This window comes from Suricata suricatta, chromosome X, assembly GCF_006229205.1.
Source record: "Suricata suricatta isolate VVHF042 chromosome X, meerkat_22Aug2017_6uvM2_HiC, whole genome shotgun sequence".
Taxonomy (NCBI): Eukaryota; Metazoa; Chordata; class Mammalia; order Carnivora; family Herpestidae; genus Suricata; species Suricata suricatta.
This window is the reverse complement of record NC_043717.1, coordinates 5,515,583-5,530,921: the sequence shown is the minus strand read 5'-3', so window position 1 is coordinate 5,530,921 and position 15,339 is coordinate 5,515,583.

Genomic DNA, 15,339 nt, shown 5'->3' with positions numbered 1-15,339 from the left:
GTGGAGGAGGGATGGGGTGGAAAGAAGAAGAGGTGGGGTATGGAAAGTGGAGGAAGAAGGGGATGGGAGGGAGGAGGGGGGATGGGAGGTGGAGGAGGGGGATGGGAGTGGAGGAGGGATGGGGTGGAAAGAGGAAGAGGCGGGGATGGAAAGTGGAGGAGGGGGGAAGGGAGGCTAAGGCCAGGTTTGGGGCTCTGCCCAACCCCATTCCAGAGACTCATTAAGATGCAATTGCCAATTTTTTTTAAACCAGACTGTATAAATTTACAGTTTCCTTTTCAGCTGAAGCAGACAATGTTAAAACACATTAGATTTTCTGTTTCAGAATGCAAATTAAACATAGCGAGCTCTTGGAAGGCTTAATTAGAACTTAAGAAAATTCGAGATTTAAAACACGGATACTTGACTAGGGCCGATTCTAGCCTGGTAGAAATATGGCCTGGGCTTTTTTTTTCTTTTTCGTTAACTTTAAAAGAGAATTGCTTAATAATAAAACGGTCCAGGACTTCCTCCAACATAACAGGAAACACTGCTTAAAAAAACATTAAAAAAAAAAAATGCTACGACTGGTCCAGGAAAGGAGGTGGGTTTGAGGTGGAGGCTGTGTGTCCCCAGTCCCTGAGCTGCCTGCAGGGCCATCAGAGTCCCTGAGTTGGAATCCAGGGGTTCCCAGGCCATTCCACCTGCCATCTATAAGTGATTTTCCCAAATACCTTTCTGTGTTTCCTGCTGCTTCCCTTCAGCCCCAAACCCAAAACAACAAAAATAATCCACCAAAAACGCACCCCCTCAATACAAAAAACAAACAGAAAACCCAGCCCAACTCTGCCACAGCTGTTTTTGATGATATTATGTGAGCTTTGGGGGCCATTTTCTGCTCTTGTCTCTCCCCGGAGAGAGATTTAAGGCTTTAAAATGCCATTCTGTTCACACACAACTTAAAAATGGTCTGACGCAGGGGAAATTGGCAAATGTATAGTTCACAATCTGTCACCGTTGCGTGAAGCCAGATTCGGTAGGCGCTCCAGTGGCTTCTCCAAGCCAGGTTGTGCAGCGTCTCGAAAGGGTCTGGGGACTCGGTGGAGGAGGAAGACAGGCTTTGGGTGCCCCGTGTGGGGCTCCTGGACAGGGGTGGCCCTGCACGTGTCCGTTTCAGTCTAGCCCAAGAAGTCTTGCGCATGGTGTCTGCCTGAGCTTTCAGACCTGGGAGGGAGGAAAAACAGGCCTCCTGAGAACCTGAGAGTTTGTGTCTCTGCATTTTGATAGCGGGAGATTGTGTTTGTCCTGGAACCTTGGCCGTGAGGGCCCTCCCTTCTCCAGCTGGAGCTGTGGTATCAAAGTAGCACGGTGTGGGGGGCTTAAACTGTAGGAATTTATTCCCTCACGGTTCTGAAGACTGGAAGGCTGACTTGGGGCTGTCCGGAAGGTCTGGCCTGCCGCGAGGCGTCTCCTCTTGGTTTGACGATCGGCGACCGCCCCCTGTGTCCTCGCGTGGCCTGCCCTTTGTGCCTGCCTGTGTCATCTCTGTACGCAAGGACACCAGTCAGATGAGGACCACCCTAATCAGCCCATTTTAATTAATCACCTCCTTGAAGACCCTGATTCCAAATGTAGTCCAATACTAAGGTAGTGGGACTTAGGATTTCAACAAAGAATTTTAGGGGGGACGCAAGTCAGTCCCTAACAGGGTTGGGGAGACCACTTTAGGCGCTTGGTAGGAGAGGTGGAGGGCGGGAGGGAGGTCACACCCCTCCTCAGCCTGGGGTCCCCTGAGGGTGCGGTCTGAGGAGGGAAGGGGATGTGGCAGGGAGGGACCTCGTGGCCGAGGTGCCGGGGCAGACCTGGGCCCTTGGCCCCGTGGGGTGGCTGCAGTGTTAATTCCTCTTCGGGCAGATGAGAGGTTTTTAAAGAAGAGATTACTTCTGTATTCCCTCTTCACCACACCCTGAGGGTCATGCGCAAAGGCTGCTGGGGACAGTTTTTCCTGAGTCATCTCTTTCTGGCAGGAGTTGTGTCTCAGTAATGTTTGTGTCCTGAGAGTGTACTGTAGTATTTGGCACCTAGGAAAACCCAAGGTATGTCTGTGGAATAACCGTGTGGGTTTTCAAGATGTTAATTTGATCTTCGGCGACCGGGTGTGACAAAAACCACAAAGCCTTTGGTTGTGAAATGATAATGGGTAATTATTAAAAAGAGCGTTCTCTCTTTCTCAGTTGCTCTCACTGGGGAGACGTAGATGTTCTGATACGGTGGTTTCCTCAAGCTTTCTCAGAAAGGAGTTTTCCGGGGGCACCTGGATGGTTCAGTCGGTAGAGGGTGGGGCTCTTGATCTCAGGGCTGTGGGTTCGAGCCCAGCGTTGGGGGTAGAGATTAATTAAAAATAAAATCTTAAAAACAAGGAAGAAGAAGAAAGGAGATGTCCAGAGGCTAAAGTCTATTACAGCTGTGTTTCAACAGCCTTCATTAACTTCGTTTTCAGTGGGGGGTGTCTTGGAAACCGTTGATCTGAGGATGCTTTCTCGTTTCCATGGGTCTCCCTTCTTGTCCCGTGTTGCGGCGTCCGAGTCTGCAGAAGCTCGGACGATTCGGTGAGCAACGGACGTGACTAGGAGATATTCTTGGTTGAGGAGATCGTGGAGTGATCCAAGAGTACTGGTTGGTGTGGCCGGCTCCGGGCAAAGTTCGTCCTTTCCCTCAGGGAAATCCCTCTTGTCCCGGGCCCTCTGCGGGCGTTCGTGATCTTTCTCCTTTAGTTACAGTAAGGAGCTCCGTGAGTTCCCTGTGTCCCCAGAGGCTCCCGGACAGAACTTACAGGTCACTGGGCAAAGGCTAAGGGAGTTGGCTCTGTTTGGCACTCTCTGCTCTGTTGCCAAGCACAATGTCACGTTCTATTCTCCTGAACCATGCTGGTGGGAATCCATTATCAGTAAGTCGTTAGACATTATATAATTATGTACATAAACTGTGCTCCGATGGCCAGCAGGTAGTTAACAAGAGGCCAGAGGTTGGGAAAAAAGGAATCATTCACTCATTCTTTCAGTCTTTTCGGTTTTTTTTCTAAATTTTTGGGTCTTTTTGGATTGTCTTTGCTCTTTATTTGGGAGATGGCTTGTTTGAAATATAAGAGTGGGAAATGAAAGGAAATTACTGGTTGGTGATAGCACCAAAGACAGGTGGAAATATTTGTAGTGGACATTGGTGGGTTTTGTCCGCTCCTAGTCTTTCGGTTAAAGCAAGTGAAGTTTCTTTAGGGAACACTTGGCTGTGCGTCTCAGACCCTGACAGGACTCTGCGGTTAAATCTGAGGATCAGCTCTGGCCAAACAGCATGTCCCATCCCTTGGCTACAGTGACTGCTTAGGGAAGAGTCTGTTACTCGTGATGATCGGGAAAGAGCCAGAGATGGGCTTTTGCTACAGTTACTGACAAAGGGGTTTGTTTCTTTCTTTGCTTACTAATTTTTTGCTTGCTTACTCAGCTGGTAACATGTAAACCCAGTTATGTTAAAATTCATCTTCATCAGTGCTTAGGCTGAAGAGAACACAAGGGCACTGGGAAACATGGAGCCAAGGAATAGAGAGAAACCCTATTAGGTACCATTTGAGCACCTGGATCCAGCCACACCTGAAGGCCACACATGGACTATTCAATTATATGAACCAGGATGTTCCTTTTTTTGTTTTTCTTACCCGAATTTGATTTGGGTTGCTAACGCTTGCCCTAAAAGGTATTTCCTGGCTTTTTAGAATGATACCGTCTATGTCGTAGGGAATTCAAATGATAATTGAATGTTATTAGTGTCACAGAGAATTTACCTCTTCCTTTTATTTTTTATTATGACACATGACCTGTGGATTCAAGGGAACATTCAAAATATATACATTTTAATGACTTATACAAAAAAGAGCAACCAGTTGTCATTGGAGTTGAGAAGGAGAATGTTGCCAGGTGCTCGGGAATCCCCCCACGGTCACCAACCAGAAGTCTTGTCACTTTCTGGACTTTGGGGGTCATCATCTCCTTGCTTCTCTCTACAGTTGTACTCCACGTATGGACCCTCAAACAGAATGAACTCTGTGCCAATGGACCTGTGCTCCGTGTATCCTGGGGGCTCTTGCCTTTGTCCATCGACATAACGTGGGCGATGTCCCCTCTGCTGCAGCCAGAGCTCAGCCACCCTCAAGCCTATCGGAGCGTTTAACGTAGGACCGTGCCACAATGGAGTTGTCCATTAGGGGGTATTTTGGGGACCCGATGTTTATAGTAGAGAATTTACTGAAGGTGATCGGTCCAACAGAGCTCCTATTGGAAACAAACTGCAATGCTCTGCACGGCCCTTCGTGGAAGCCCGATCTTGAATCGGCGCAGCCATCTGCCGTTCTTGGCCCACGTCCAGACTGCTGACGGTTGCTGAAGAAAACTCGCACAGCCGAGTGAATTCACGTTACTCCAGATCATGATCTTCAGCCCCAGCTGGGCCCTCGTGAGAGCCGGCGGTCCTGCAAGTCTGTCTTCAGCTGCCCCCCACCCCTCTGACCCAGCCTCTTTAGGCTGGCCTGGCTGCCTCCCCCCACCCTTCTCCACACGCTCACGGTAGGTGACCTTGACTAGCGGAGGTCATCAGGTGGAACATTGTTTCTTAGCTTGGCAATGGTGACTCCTCTGCATGCACACCTGCTTTCTCTGCCGTTCCTGGGCAGCTTCTTTTCACGCTGCAGCTGCACCTGTGCCCTGGCCTCCTCCTCAGGAGCTCCTGTCCTTGGCCCCTACACTTCCTGCCGCCCACATCTGCCTCTGACAATGTCTGTGAAAGAAAGGCCTTTGCCTTTGTAAGCTTGCCTCCATTGGGCGGCTCACTGAGAGTCTCCGCGGCCCTCACCTGGATTGTTGCCACAGTTTTCCAACTTCCACTTGCATCTTTTAGGTCAAGCTATCTTTCTCTGTAGCAGCCAGAGCGCTATTTCTGCAGTGCGCACCTGATTGTGTGAATCTGTATTGATGTCCTTAGGCTGCCGTGGCAAATGACCGTAGGCTCGGGGGAAGGGGGGGTCAGGGCAGAAGTTTTTTCTCCCACTGTCCCCGAGGCCACGAGCCCTAGGAGCACAGTGTCGGCAGGAGGCTCCTCTAGATGGAGACTCTGTGCCCCATGCTCTCAGTTCTGGTAGCTACTAGCAATGCTTGGCTTGTAGACCCTATTTTTTAGAGAATCCAAATGACAATTCAATGTTTTACTGTCACCACTCTAATCTCGGCCCTGGTCTTCCAGTGCCCTTTCTGGTCTCTGTGTCTCAAGTCCACCTGTGTTTTCTGTTAATACTATAAGGTGGATTGAGGGCCCACCGCGAATCTGAGATGTTCTCATGTCAATATCCTATCTTTATTTATATCCTCAAAACCCTGTCTTTGGTCACATTCTGAGGTACCCAGAGTTGGTGCTTGCACCTATATATATGTTTATATAGTTTTAAATTAAAAAATTTTTTTTAAGTTTGTTTATGTTTTGGAGAGAGGCGCAAGTAGAGGAGGGACAGAGAGAGAGGGAAAGAGAGAATTCCAAGCAGGCTTTGCAGGTCAGTGCAGAGCCTGAGGTGGGGACTCGAACGCGCCAACTGTGAGATCGTGTCTTGAGCCAAAGTCGGACGCTTAACCGACTGAGCCCTCCGGGCGCCCCGTATCTTCCTCCACGAGGCCTCACGACTAACGAATCACAAAACCATGAGAAAAATCCCCAAAGCCAACCAAGGCAGGAATCAAAATACACCTACTCATACGTTAGCGGTTAGGAGGAAATAACTGTTAAAACCCTCGTGAAAGAGTTGGATGGCTTATGAACATAACAGGGCCAACTGCCCGGCACACAGAACTTGTCGACGACTGCCAACAGAGGAGAAGCAGGAGTGTGGCCATGGGATTTGAGGAGGGCAACTGGTCATTATGGTGATGTTGAAGTGGAGTTCTGTCTGTCTACACCTGAGGCTACAATACCTGGATCGTGATGTGAATAGTCTAGGTAATCCCATATTTTACCAGCATATTTAAATCCTGTTCAGGGGCGCCTGGGTGGGTTAGTTGGTTAAGCTCCGGACTCTCCGTTTTGGCTCAGGTCATGATCTCACGGTTTCATGGGCTTCAGCCCCACATCAAGCTCTGCATTGGTGGTGCAGAGCCTGCTTGGGATTCTCTCTCTCTCCCTGCCCCTCCCGTACTCACATTGTCTCTGCCTCTCAAAATAAATAGATAAATTTAAAAAAATTATAATCCTGTTTAGAGGTAGGACTGAATGACTAGTATGAGCAAAAAATGTACTTAGCAGGAAAAATAGTTTTTGGAACATCAGGTCGCGGAGGAAAAGCAGAGTAGGCGCTAGGAACCCAGGCATGACTTCCCGTCAGCACTGTGCTTTGGATGACATTTTATAGCTACTGGATTTTACTCCATTTTTTATATTTCTAATTTGTATTGTGGTAAAATGTACAAAAATTTACTATTTTAACCTCTTTTAATTTATTCACTAAAAAGTTTTTTAATGTTTATTTTTTGAGAGAGAGAGAAAGATAGTGCAGGCTGGGGAGGGACAGAGAGAGAGGGAGACACAGAATCTGAAGCAGGTTCCAGGCGCTGAGCTGTCAGCACAGAGCTGGATGCAGGGTTCCAACTCCCGGTCTGAAACCAAGAGTTGAATGTTTAACTGAGCCACTTAGGTGCCCCTTAACCTTTAAGTATAGACTTCCATAGTCCTAAGTACATTCACAAGTGATTTTATTTCATCTTAATGAGGAATTCTAGAATGAATAAAGAATAACTTGAAAGTGGCTTGAAGAGAGCGTCTTTTTTTTTATTCCCTATGAGAGAAAGAAATCTTCACGTCCGCTAACACGTCTGGGAGTCTGACGGACCACCTTGTCCACGTCTTCCCTGCACAGAGGGACAGGAACACCTATTTATGAACCCAGCAAGACCGCTGTGTGGTCTGGAGCCGATCTCCGGCGTGTGGGGTGAGAGCGTCCAGACGCAGTGGGCATTCAGATGCATCCGGAAGCCAAGGCTGCGAGACCGTGTGTCCCAATGCAGAGCCTGCTGGGTGTCCGCGGGGTCCGGGAGGGTTGGCAGGTCCTGCTGCCGTTCCTGGTGACCGACGCTGTAGGAAAACAGAACTGAAAGAACAGGAACAACGCACAGAACTTTGCAGGTTCTGGTGTCTCCAGTGGGGGTGGAATGATTTCAGCCTTCGCCTGGATTTTAATACTTCTTTGATCACCTAAATGTGTCTACAGTTAAAAAAATTTTTTTTTCTTCTACCTAGAAAATAGCTTTCCACCTGCACGAAAACCACTTTTGAGCGATCATTAAGTAATGGATTGATGGCAGAGGGCTCCGAATCTTGAGCTCTGCAAGGAAATTAATGTGAAAGAGAAGGATATAAAGGTTCTCTGTTCTTTCTCTGAGAAGGTTTCCCCAGATGATTTTTGAAGATGACTAAAAGGAAAAGTGCATAATTGTAGCTGTCACCAGATCATTTTCTGCTTCATTTTTCGGGGTCTGTTCCTCCTCGTTTAAATTGTGTAGACAGCTTTGATCACGCTGCAATCACGGAGCGTTTCACTCATCCGCCCAATCCCCCGACTGTCGAGCCGGAACCGTTTGCTCACCCGGAGACATTCTGTGCCGCACCATCTGATTTTCCTCCTGGGCTTTGAGCCTTGTCACAGGTGCCTGCGGAAGAGGACACCTTCGGGAGGCTCCGTGGAGGTGAAGAGTGGATTGTATCACCGATCTCTGGAGCGCGGGGAAGGCAGCGCACAGGGCGTGGCCGTGACCTCGGGGAGTTTTGTGCGGAGCCCCGCCCGCTCTCCGTGCTCTGGTCATGTCCGTGCAGCCCCTCCTTCTGCACGTCCGGCCTTCCAGAAGTGCTGGCCTGCTTCCTTGGAAGCACAAAGAGACTTGTCATTATTTTTATATATTTTTTCCATAGGAATAAGAAAGGTTACTTGGAGTCCACTCTTACTGTGACTCCTCATGGTGCAGACTTTTTTTTTGAAGTTTGTTTATTAATTTTGAAAGAGAGAGACAGAGAGGGAGCATGAGTGGGGAAGCAGGCTTCACGCTGGCAGTAGAGAGCCTGAAGCAGGGCTTGAACTCATGAACTGTGACATCATGACCTGACCTGAAGTCAGACACTCAACCCACTGAGTCACCCAGGCGCCCCCAGACTCTTTCTTTTCTATGTGACGTGGCCCTAGTGTCTTGGTAGGACAGCACACATTTTTTTGAAAGCAGAACTGTCTGAAGAGGAGGATGCCGTCAGTATTTGAGTTTGTAGACTCATGAGTTGACGGTGGCTTTGTGGACTCGGACTAACAGATGCAGCCTCTGCCTTCTGCGTGACTCCTGGTCGCACCTGGGCTGGACAAATTGAGCACTAATTGATCTCCAAGTCCAGGGAGTGTGTGCACACCAGCAATTTTCAAAGTCAGTTAAATGCTGACTTGAGGTGCCCGAGCAGGCTAGAGGCCCTGGGAAAACACCCCTCCCACTCACGGCCTCCCTCTTGAAACTTAACTGAGCAGTAAGATTCAGCGGTTGCGGCAGACATGGCCAGATACAGTCAGGACGCCCGGTACCTGAACTTCAAGCACACAACCACAACGAATGATGTTTTATGTCCCCAGTATTACTTGGGACATACTTAGACTGGACGCAAAGTCCATGATCTCACATTTCACTTGCGTGACGCTGGAGTCTTCGTTGAAAAATTCGTCCTTTTTCGTCCCTTTCTCCTTTCACTTAGCAAGTCCTTTTGAGCCACGGGGACCAACGTGCTGGCCACTAGTCATCAGTGGCCATCAAGCTCTCAAACTGCGGCTAGTCTGAATTGAAAGGACAATGTGTCATTAATAACTTTAGTATTGATCATATGCTGAAATGACACTATTTTGCTTGTACTGGGTCAAAATACTTGTTTCTTTTTAATTTTTAATAGGGCTACTATATAATTTGGAATTCCATATGTGGCTCCCATTATATTTTTGTTAAGATAGTACCTCTTTAGAGCAGGGATAGGCAAATGTTTTGTGTAAAGGGCTAGATAGATTGTAATTATTTTGGGCTTTGTGGGAGATTGAGTCTCTGTGGAAAGTTCTCAACTTGGTCATTTTAGCCATAGACATGTGTAAAAAAATGGGTGTGGTCAAGTACCAATAAATCTTTATTTATAAACACAGGGAGCACAGGCAACGCTTTATTTGGACCATAGGTATGGCTTGCTGATCTCTGAGAGGTGTAGGGTTCTAATTTTTAATTTTTAAATTAAGTATCTACACGTCTCTAAGCCTCATTGATTTGGACAGAGCAAGAATTTGTAAGTGGACAATATACCTTTCTCAAGATGGTTCAACTACTAAATAGGAAGGTATTAACAGGATATTGATTTTTTAATATATATTTTTTAATGTTTTATTTATTTTTGAGAGACAGAGAGAGACAGCATGAGCAGGGGAGGGTCAGAGAGAGAGGGAGACACAGAATTGGAAGCAGGCTCCGGGCTCTGAGCTGCCAGCACAGAGTGCGACGTGGGGCTTGAACCCACGAACCGTGAGATATCACCTGACCTGAAGCCGGATGCTCAACCGACTGAGCCACCCAGGCGCCCCATTGATTTTTTTTTAAAGAAAGGAGAAGAAAAAACATGAATAGGGCCACCGGTGCATGGCTCCTTACGTGCCTGAAAGTCCCCTGGACACATGCAGGGGATGTGTAGGTGGGTTGCCATCCATCCTTCAGAGGCAGTGAGAACCCAGGATACACATTTTGTCCCGAGTGCTCTAGAAGTGTAAGCTTATGCCTCACACACAATCCGTTTCAAAAATAGCAACACCAGGGGTGCCTGGGTGGCTCAGTCACTTAAGCATCTGACTTCAGCTTGGGTCATGATCTCACGGTTTGTGGGTTCGAGCCTGCTTCCGATTCTGTGTCTCCCTCTCTCTCTGACCCACCCCTGCTCATGCTCTGTCTCTCTCTGTCTCTCAAAAATAAATTAAAAACATAATTTTTTTTTAAAAAAACACTAGCAACACCATATAACAGATGTTAAAGAGCCAAAGCAACAGTAACGGGGGCTTTGATGTTGGGAAAGTAAAAGGGATTTTTTTTTAATTTTATTTTTTTATTTTTTAATGTTTTATTTATTTTTGATACAGAGAGAGACAGAGCATGAGAGGGGGAGGGAAAGAGAAAAAAAGGAGACACAGAGCTGGAAGCAGGCTCCAGGCTCTGAGCTAGCTGTCAGCACAGAGCCTGACGCGGGGCTCGAACACCAGGAACGTGAGATCTGACCTGAGCTGAAGTCGGAGTCTTAGCCGACTAAGCCACTCAGGCGCCCCAAAGGGATTTTTATAAAGAACTGTTGGAATAGTAAATCCCTTCTCTTACGCAATTAAAATGATTTGTCTACTGAGAGCAGGGTGTTATGTAATTTAGAAGAATTGACTTCCATGTGATTGGAAAATGCCCTGAAAGCTGTTCAGGATCACACACGGAAATAAAAAAAAAAAGCAGTGGCAGGTACAGATATGTTTTTGAGAGGTGCGCTGGGGAATCAGACCCATCAGCCAAGATCTGTAAATAAACCAAGTGCTCTGTGTTTCTCTTACTGATGAGGGAGGCTTAGAAGTGCTTCTGGAATAAAAAGATCACAGATGAAAGTATAATCCCAGGAAATTTCTAAATTAAACTTTAATTTATTACCTGTTTCATGCTTTTCTCTTCAGTGTTGAGGGAAACTGGAAACAATGTATGTCCCTTCCTTTTTGTGGTCCACAGATTGTGCCGGAGTGTCAATGTTTAAGTTGATTTTCAATCTCCATTGTTATTTTTCCCTTTTGGCGCTGGCACGTAAAGCTAATTCTGCTCTAAGTAAAGTAATTGCTTAACTAATTGGGAACTCCTGGGGCCGGTCAGGGGCGCCTGGGTGACTCAGTCGGTTAAGCATCCAGCTTCGGCTCAGGTCATGATCTCACAGTACGTGGGTTTGAGCCCCACATCAGGCTTTGTGCTGACAGCTCAGAGTCTGGAGCCTGCTTCAGATTCTGTGTCTTCCTCTCTGTCTCTGCCCCTCCCCTGCTCACGTGGTCTCTCTCTCTCTCTCAAAAATAAATAAAAACATTTTAAAAAAGATTAGGGCCGGTGATGAGCTCACTTTTCCAACGTAAAAGTTTACAGCCTTCGAGAGTACAGTGAATGGCTTGTTCACATGAATTCCAGGTCTTGTTTTTCATTAACTTGTCCCAAGTCTAGATATTTTACCTGAAGAAAAGTAAGTAAAATTTGGTGTATACTACTGTGCAATAATGGGAACTTTACATATATCATTTTACTTCACAATCAGAATTGCCCTTTTGAATTGTACTAGAGTACAAAACCTATGGTAATAGAAAACATACAAAATACATGGTAAGGTAAATTAATACATAAATAATAGTATAAATAGTCATTCCATTTTATTCGGTAACAAAACCATTTATTATTAAAACTGTTTCCTAAGTAATGCACATTGAGGCAGAAATGATCAGTCTGATCATTTCCAAAGCATTTGTGGCTTTTTAGAAATTGGTGGTGGGATCTTCTCTGCAGTATGGCTGTCACAGGCGACATGATGCCAGGACTTGACAGAAAGATCGTGTGAAGCTATTCCAGGGATGCTGTGCTCTTCACGTCGGTGTCAGCTACCCGCCCCCGCCCCCCAGTCCCGATTCATATGTTGAACTCTAACTGCCACGATGGTGGATTTGGAAGTGGGGCCTTTGGGAGGTGAGCAGGTCACGAGGTAGAGCCCTCAGAAGGGGATTAGTGCCCTCACCCTCGCGCAGGAGACCCCGGAGAGCCCCAGGCCCCGTCCGGCACACCAGGACACAGTGAAAAGGTGCCCTTCTATGAACCGGGAAGTGGCATCTGGCCAGACAGAATTCTTACCATTTAGTTTGGCAAAGATGGACATCTCAGGCATGTTGGCTTCCAATGGTACCACTACTCTAGGGGTAGCTGCCCTGGGCCACAGAGAAGGTTGATTTTGATAAAACATTGCAGTAGTTTACCTATTTGAGTCAAAACTGACTTAAAGCCGAACACTCCATGACAGCAGAACTCACTGAGCAAGTCCAGGAGGTTTTCCAGCAGCGTACAGTCAGCACCGCAGCTCTTCGTGGGATGGTTTGGAAAGAAGGGTATTTACATTTTTTTAATCTTTATTTTTGAGAGAGAGAGCGAGCAAGCGGGGGAGGAAGAGAAAGCTAGAAGGAGACACAGAATTCAAAGCAGGATCCAAGGTCTGAGCTGTCTTCACAGAGCCCGACGTGGGGCCTGAACCCACGAACTTTGAGATCATGGCTAGACCCAAAGTCAGATGCCCAACGGACTGAGCAACCCAGGCGCTCCAGGAAAGGCATTTTTAGAAAAGTTGGAGCAGTACAGAAATTTCATTTAAAAATTGATACAAATCCTTCTCGTGATATTTCCTCTGTGCATGTGCATTGCCCCATTGTAGGCGGTGTGTGTAAGTAACTCTGTGTGTGTGTGCATGCATGCACATTGCCCTATTGTAGGCAGTGTGTGTAAGCAACTGTGTGTGTGTGCACCACTCCAGTGTGGGTACTGTGCATGCTCGTGTGTTTGCGTGCACGCGCACATGTGCATTGCCCCATTGTAGGTGGTGTGTGTAAGTAACTGTGTGTGTGTGCACCACTCCCGTGTGAATACTGTGCATGCCTCTGTGTGTGTGTGTGTACGCGCATGCATGTGCACTTTGCTCGCTGTAAGGTACTTGAGCTCCTGAGCAGCTCCTTGGCTCCGATGATGGTCTCAGTCTACTTTCTAAAAGTGATTTCACCCTTGTCTGTATTCCTTTCATGCACAAGATCACTGAAGGTGGTGGCCATCAACCTATACTGAGACATATTCTTCCTTTCCTGTTACTTGAGGGCGAGTTCTTGATTTTTGCACTTGACACAACACAAAGGCGTCCTCCCCTCTGCCCCCAGATGCACACCTCACAAGCTGAGCCTGAATCTAGTGAAATGAATAAAGTTAGCTTCCACGAGGCAAAAATCTTAGGTCTAAACTCATACTTAGAAGTGGAGTAAAAACAGATCTGGGAAAAATTACTAAGAGATGCTTGTGCGGTTCCCATTACATTCCCTCCTGCTGCTGAGACGGAGGCGGCGGCTCTGTGGGGCGGAGGGAATCACGGGGTGGATCATGGATCCCAGAAATGTGGCCTTGTTTGTGCTTGATTACGATGATAGCAGTGTAATTTAGCGCATAGTGTGAGCCTCGCTGGAAACATTAAGGCTTCTGATCCAGCCAAGCTTTTGCCTTAGCTTGCTTGTTAATCAGCCTCAACAAGCACTAGAACCTTTTGCTAAGTTAGTAAAATATCCAGAAGAAGAATTACAGCGTGTAAAAATAGCAAGAGAATAGTACGGGAGTTAAAATGTGTTTTGCAAGCCAGGACATGCAATCTTCTTTTTCCTTCTAGAGATTCCGCCTGGTTTCTCTTCCTGGGTCCTCACGGTACCAGTGAGGATGGGTTGCATAATGACACAGTAACAAACAAGACCAGTGACTTTAAAATTTACTTCTTGCGCTTGCTACGTGTCACTGCGTGTCGGACTAGGTCCCATGCTCATTAGAGTCACTTGGGGACTGCGCTGATGGAATGAGAAGACCGGGGGAAATAACCACCATGTCTTATTTCTCACCTTCACTGGGGACAACGTGGTAACACATGAGTTCAGTTGAGTGAGGATGTTTAATCTTCCTGCAGGGAGGGTTCTTGAACATTGATGAGCAAGACCATACGCTACCACACTAGTTACCAGGATCTAATACAGTAAGGTGTTTAAATATATGACATAAGCATGCCGGCGGCACACCTAGTAAGTCCAGCGTAGTAGTAGATATGCCATATGTGAGTTGTGCTAAGGACCCAAAACGAATGTGCTCTAAGCCATAAAGACTGCATCCTGGGCTCTCTGCTCATTTTCTCCCGGTGAGTGATCAAACACTTGCAATGCTTTGAAAATATCTGAATGCCCAGGGGCACCTGGGTGGTTCAGTTGATTAAGCATCTGACTTTGGCTCAGGTCATGATCTCATGGTTCGTAATTGAACCCTGCATCAGGCTCTGCAATGATAGTGTGCAGACTGCCGGGAATGCTCTCTCTGCCCCTCCCCTGTGCTCTCTCTGTCTTGCTCAAAAAAAGGCCTTAAACATTTCCTAAAAAACAATATCTTAATGTCTATGTCTTAAATGTTTCACACTTGATTTTTTTGTTAAGACTTTTCTTTAAAAGAAAAGGCAAGAGGCACCCGGGGGGCTCAGTCGGTTAAGTGTCCGACTTCGGCTCAGGTCATGATCTCACGGTTCGTGGGTTCGAGCCCTGCGTCAGGCTCTGTGCTGACAGCTCAGGGCCTGGAGCCTGTCTTCTGATTCTGTGCTTCTCTCTCTCTGACCCTCCCCTGCTCATGCTCTCTCTGTCTCAAAAATAAATAAAAAGAAAAGCAAAGGCAAATTAATTTTTAATACAGAAGTAATATAATTTTGCCGATAAAAATTTAGTAAAATACAGGAAAGTGTAAATAAAAACACAATTTGCTTATCGTTCCACTATCCTGAGATTGAGAATTTCAGTTCAAAGGACACACACACACACACACACACACACACACACAGAGTGTAGGTGGCACTGAATTGAAACAAAAAGACATACCCCATTTTAAAAGAATTTTTATTTCTTTGACAATGAAAAGGTTGAGCAATTTCTCAATGGATGTTTAGAAGCATGTGCCTTTATTCTCGTATGCTTTGTTTGTTCCTTTCTGTGTAGGGCTATTTTGAGTCCAAGTGACAGAAACCTAAGCTAAGTGGCCTTGGTGATTAAAGCGCGTTGGCTCAAGTAAGCGAGGACAGAAGTGCCGCTGGTCACTGGAGAGGCTGGAAACAGGGACTCCAAGGCCACCGGTTCTTACGGGGGAGTCCGTCCATCACCTCCTGTTGAAACTAGCTTTAGTCTCTGCCCCCGGAGCTGCTGCTTCTGACAAGCAGTGCATGTGACGGCCAGCGGGTCCCGGGCTTAGGTCTCCAGCTGTGCTCACAGGGAGGGAGACCAGACCCCAGGGACCCAGCTAGGACCCAGAGTGCACCTGCAGGACCAATCAATGGTGGATGCCTTTGTCTGAGCCAAATAGTTGGCAGGGAGAGTGGGAGGTTCCAGAAGAGGGGTGTTTGTCCCAGGAGGAGGAAGATGGGCATGCCGCTCACCATCGCACCTTATAAAGAGAATTTCTA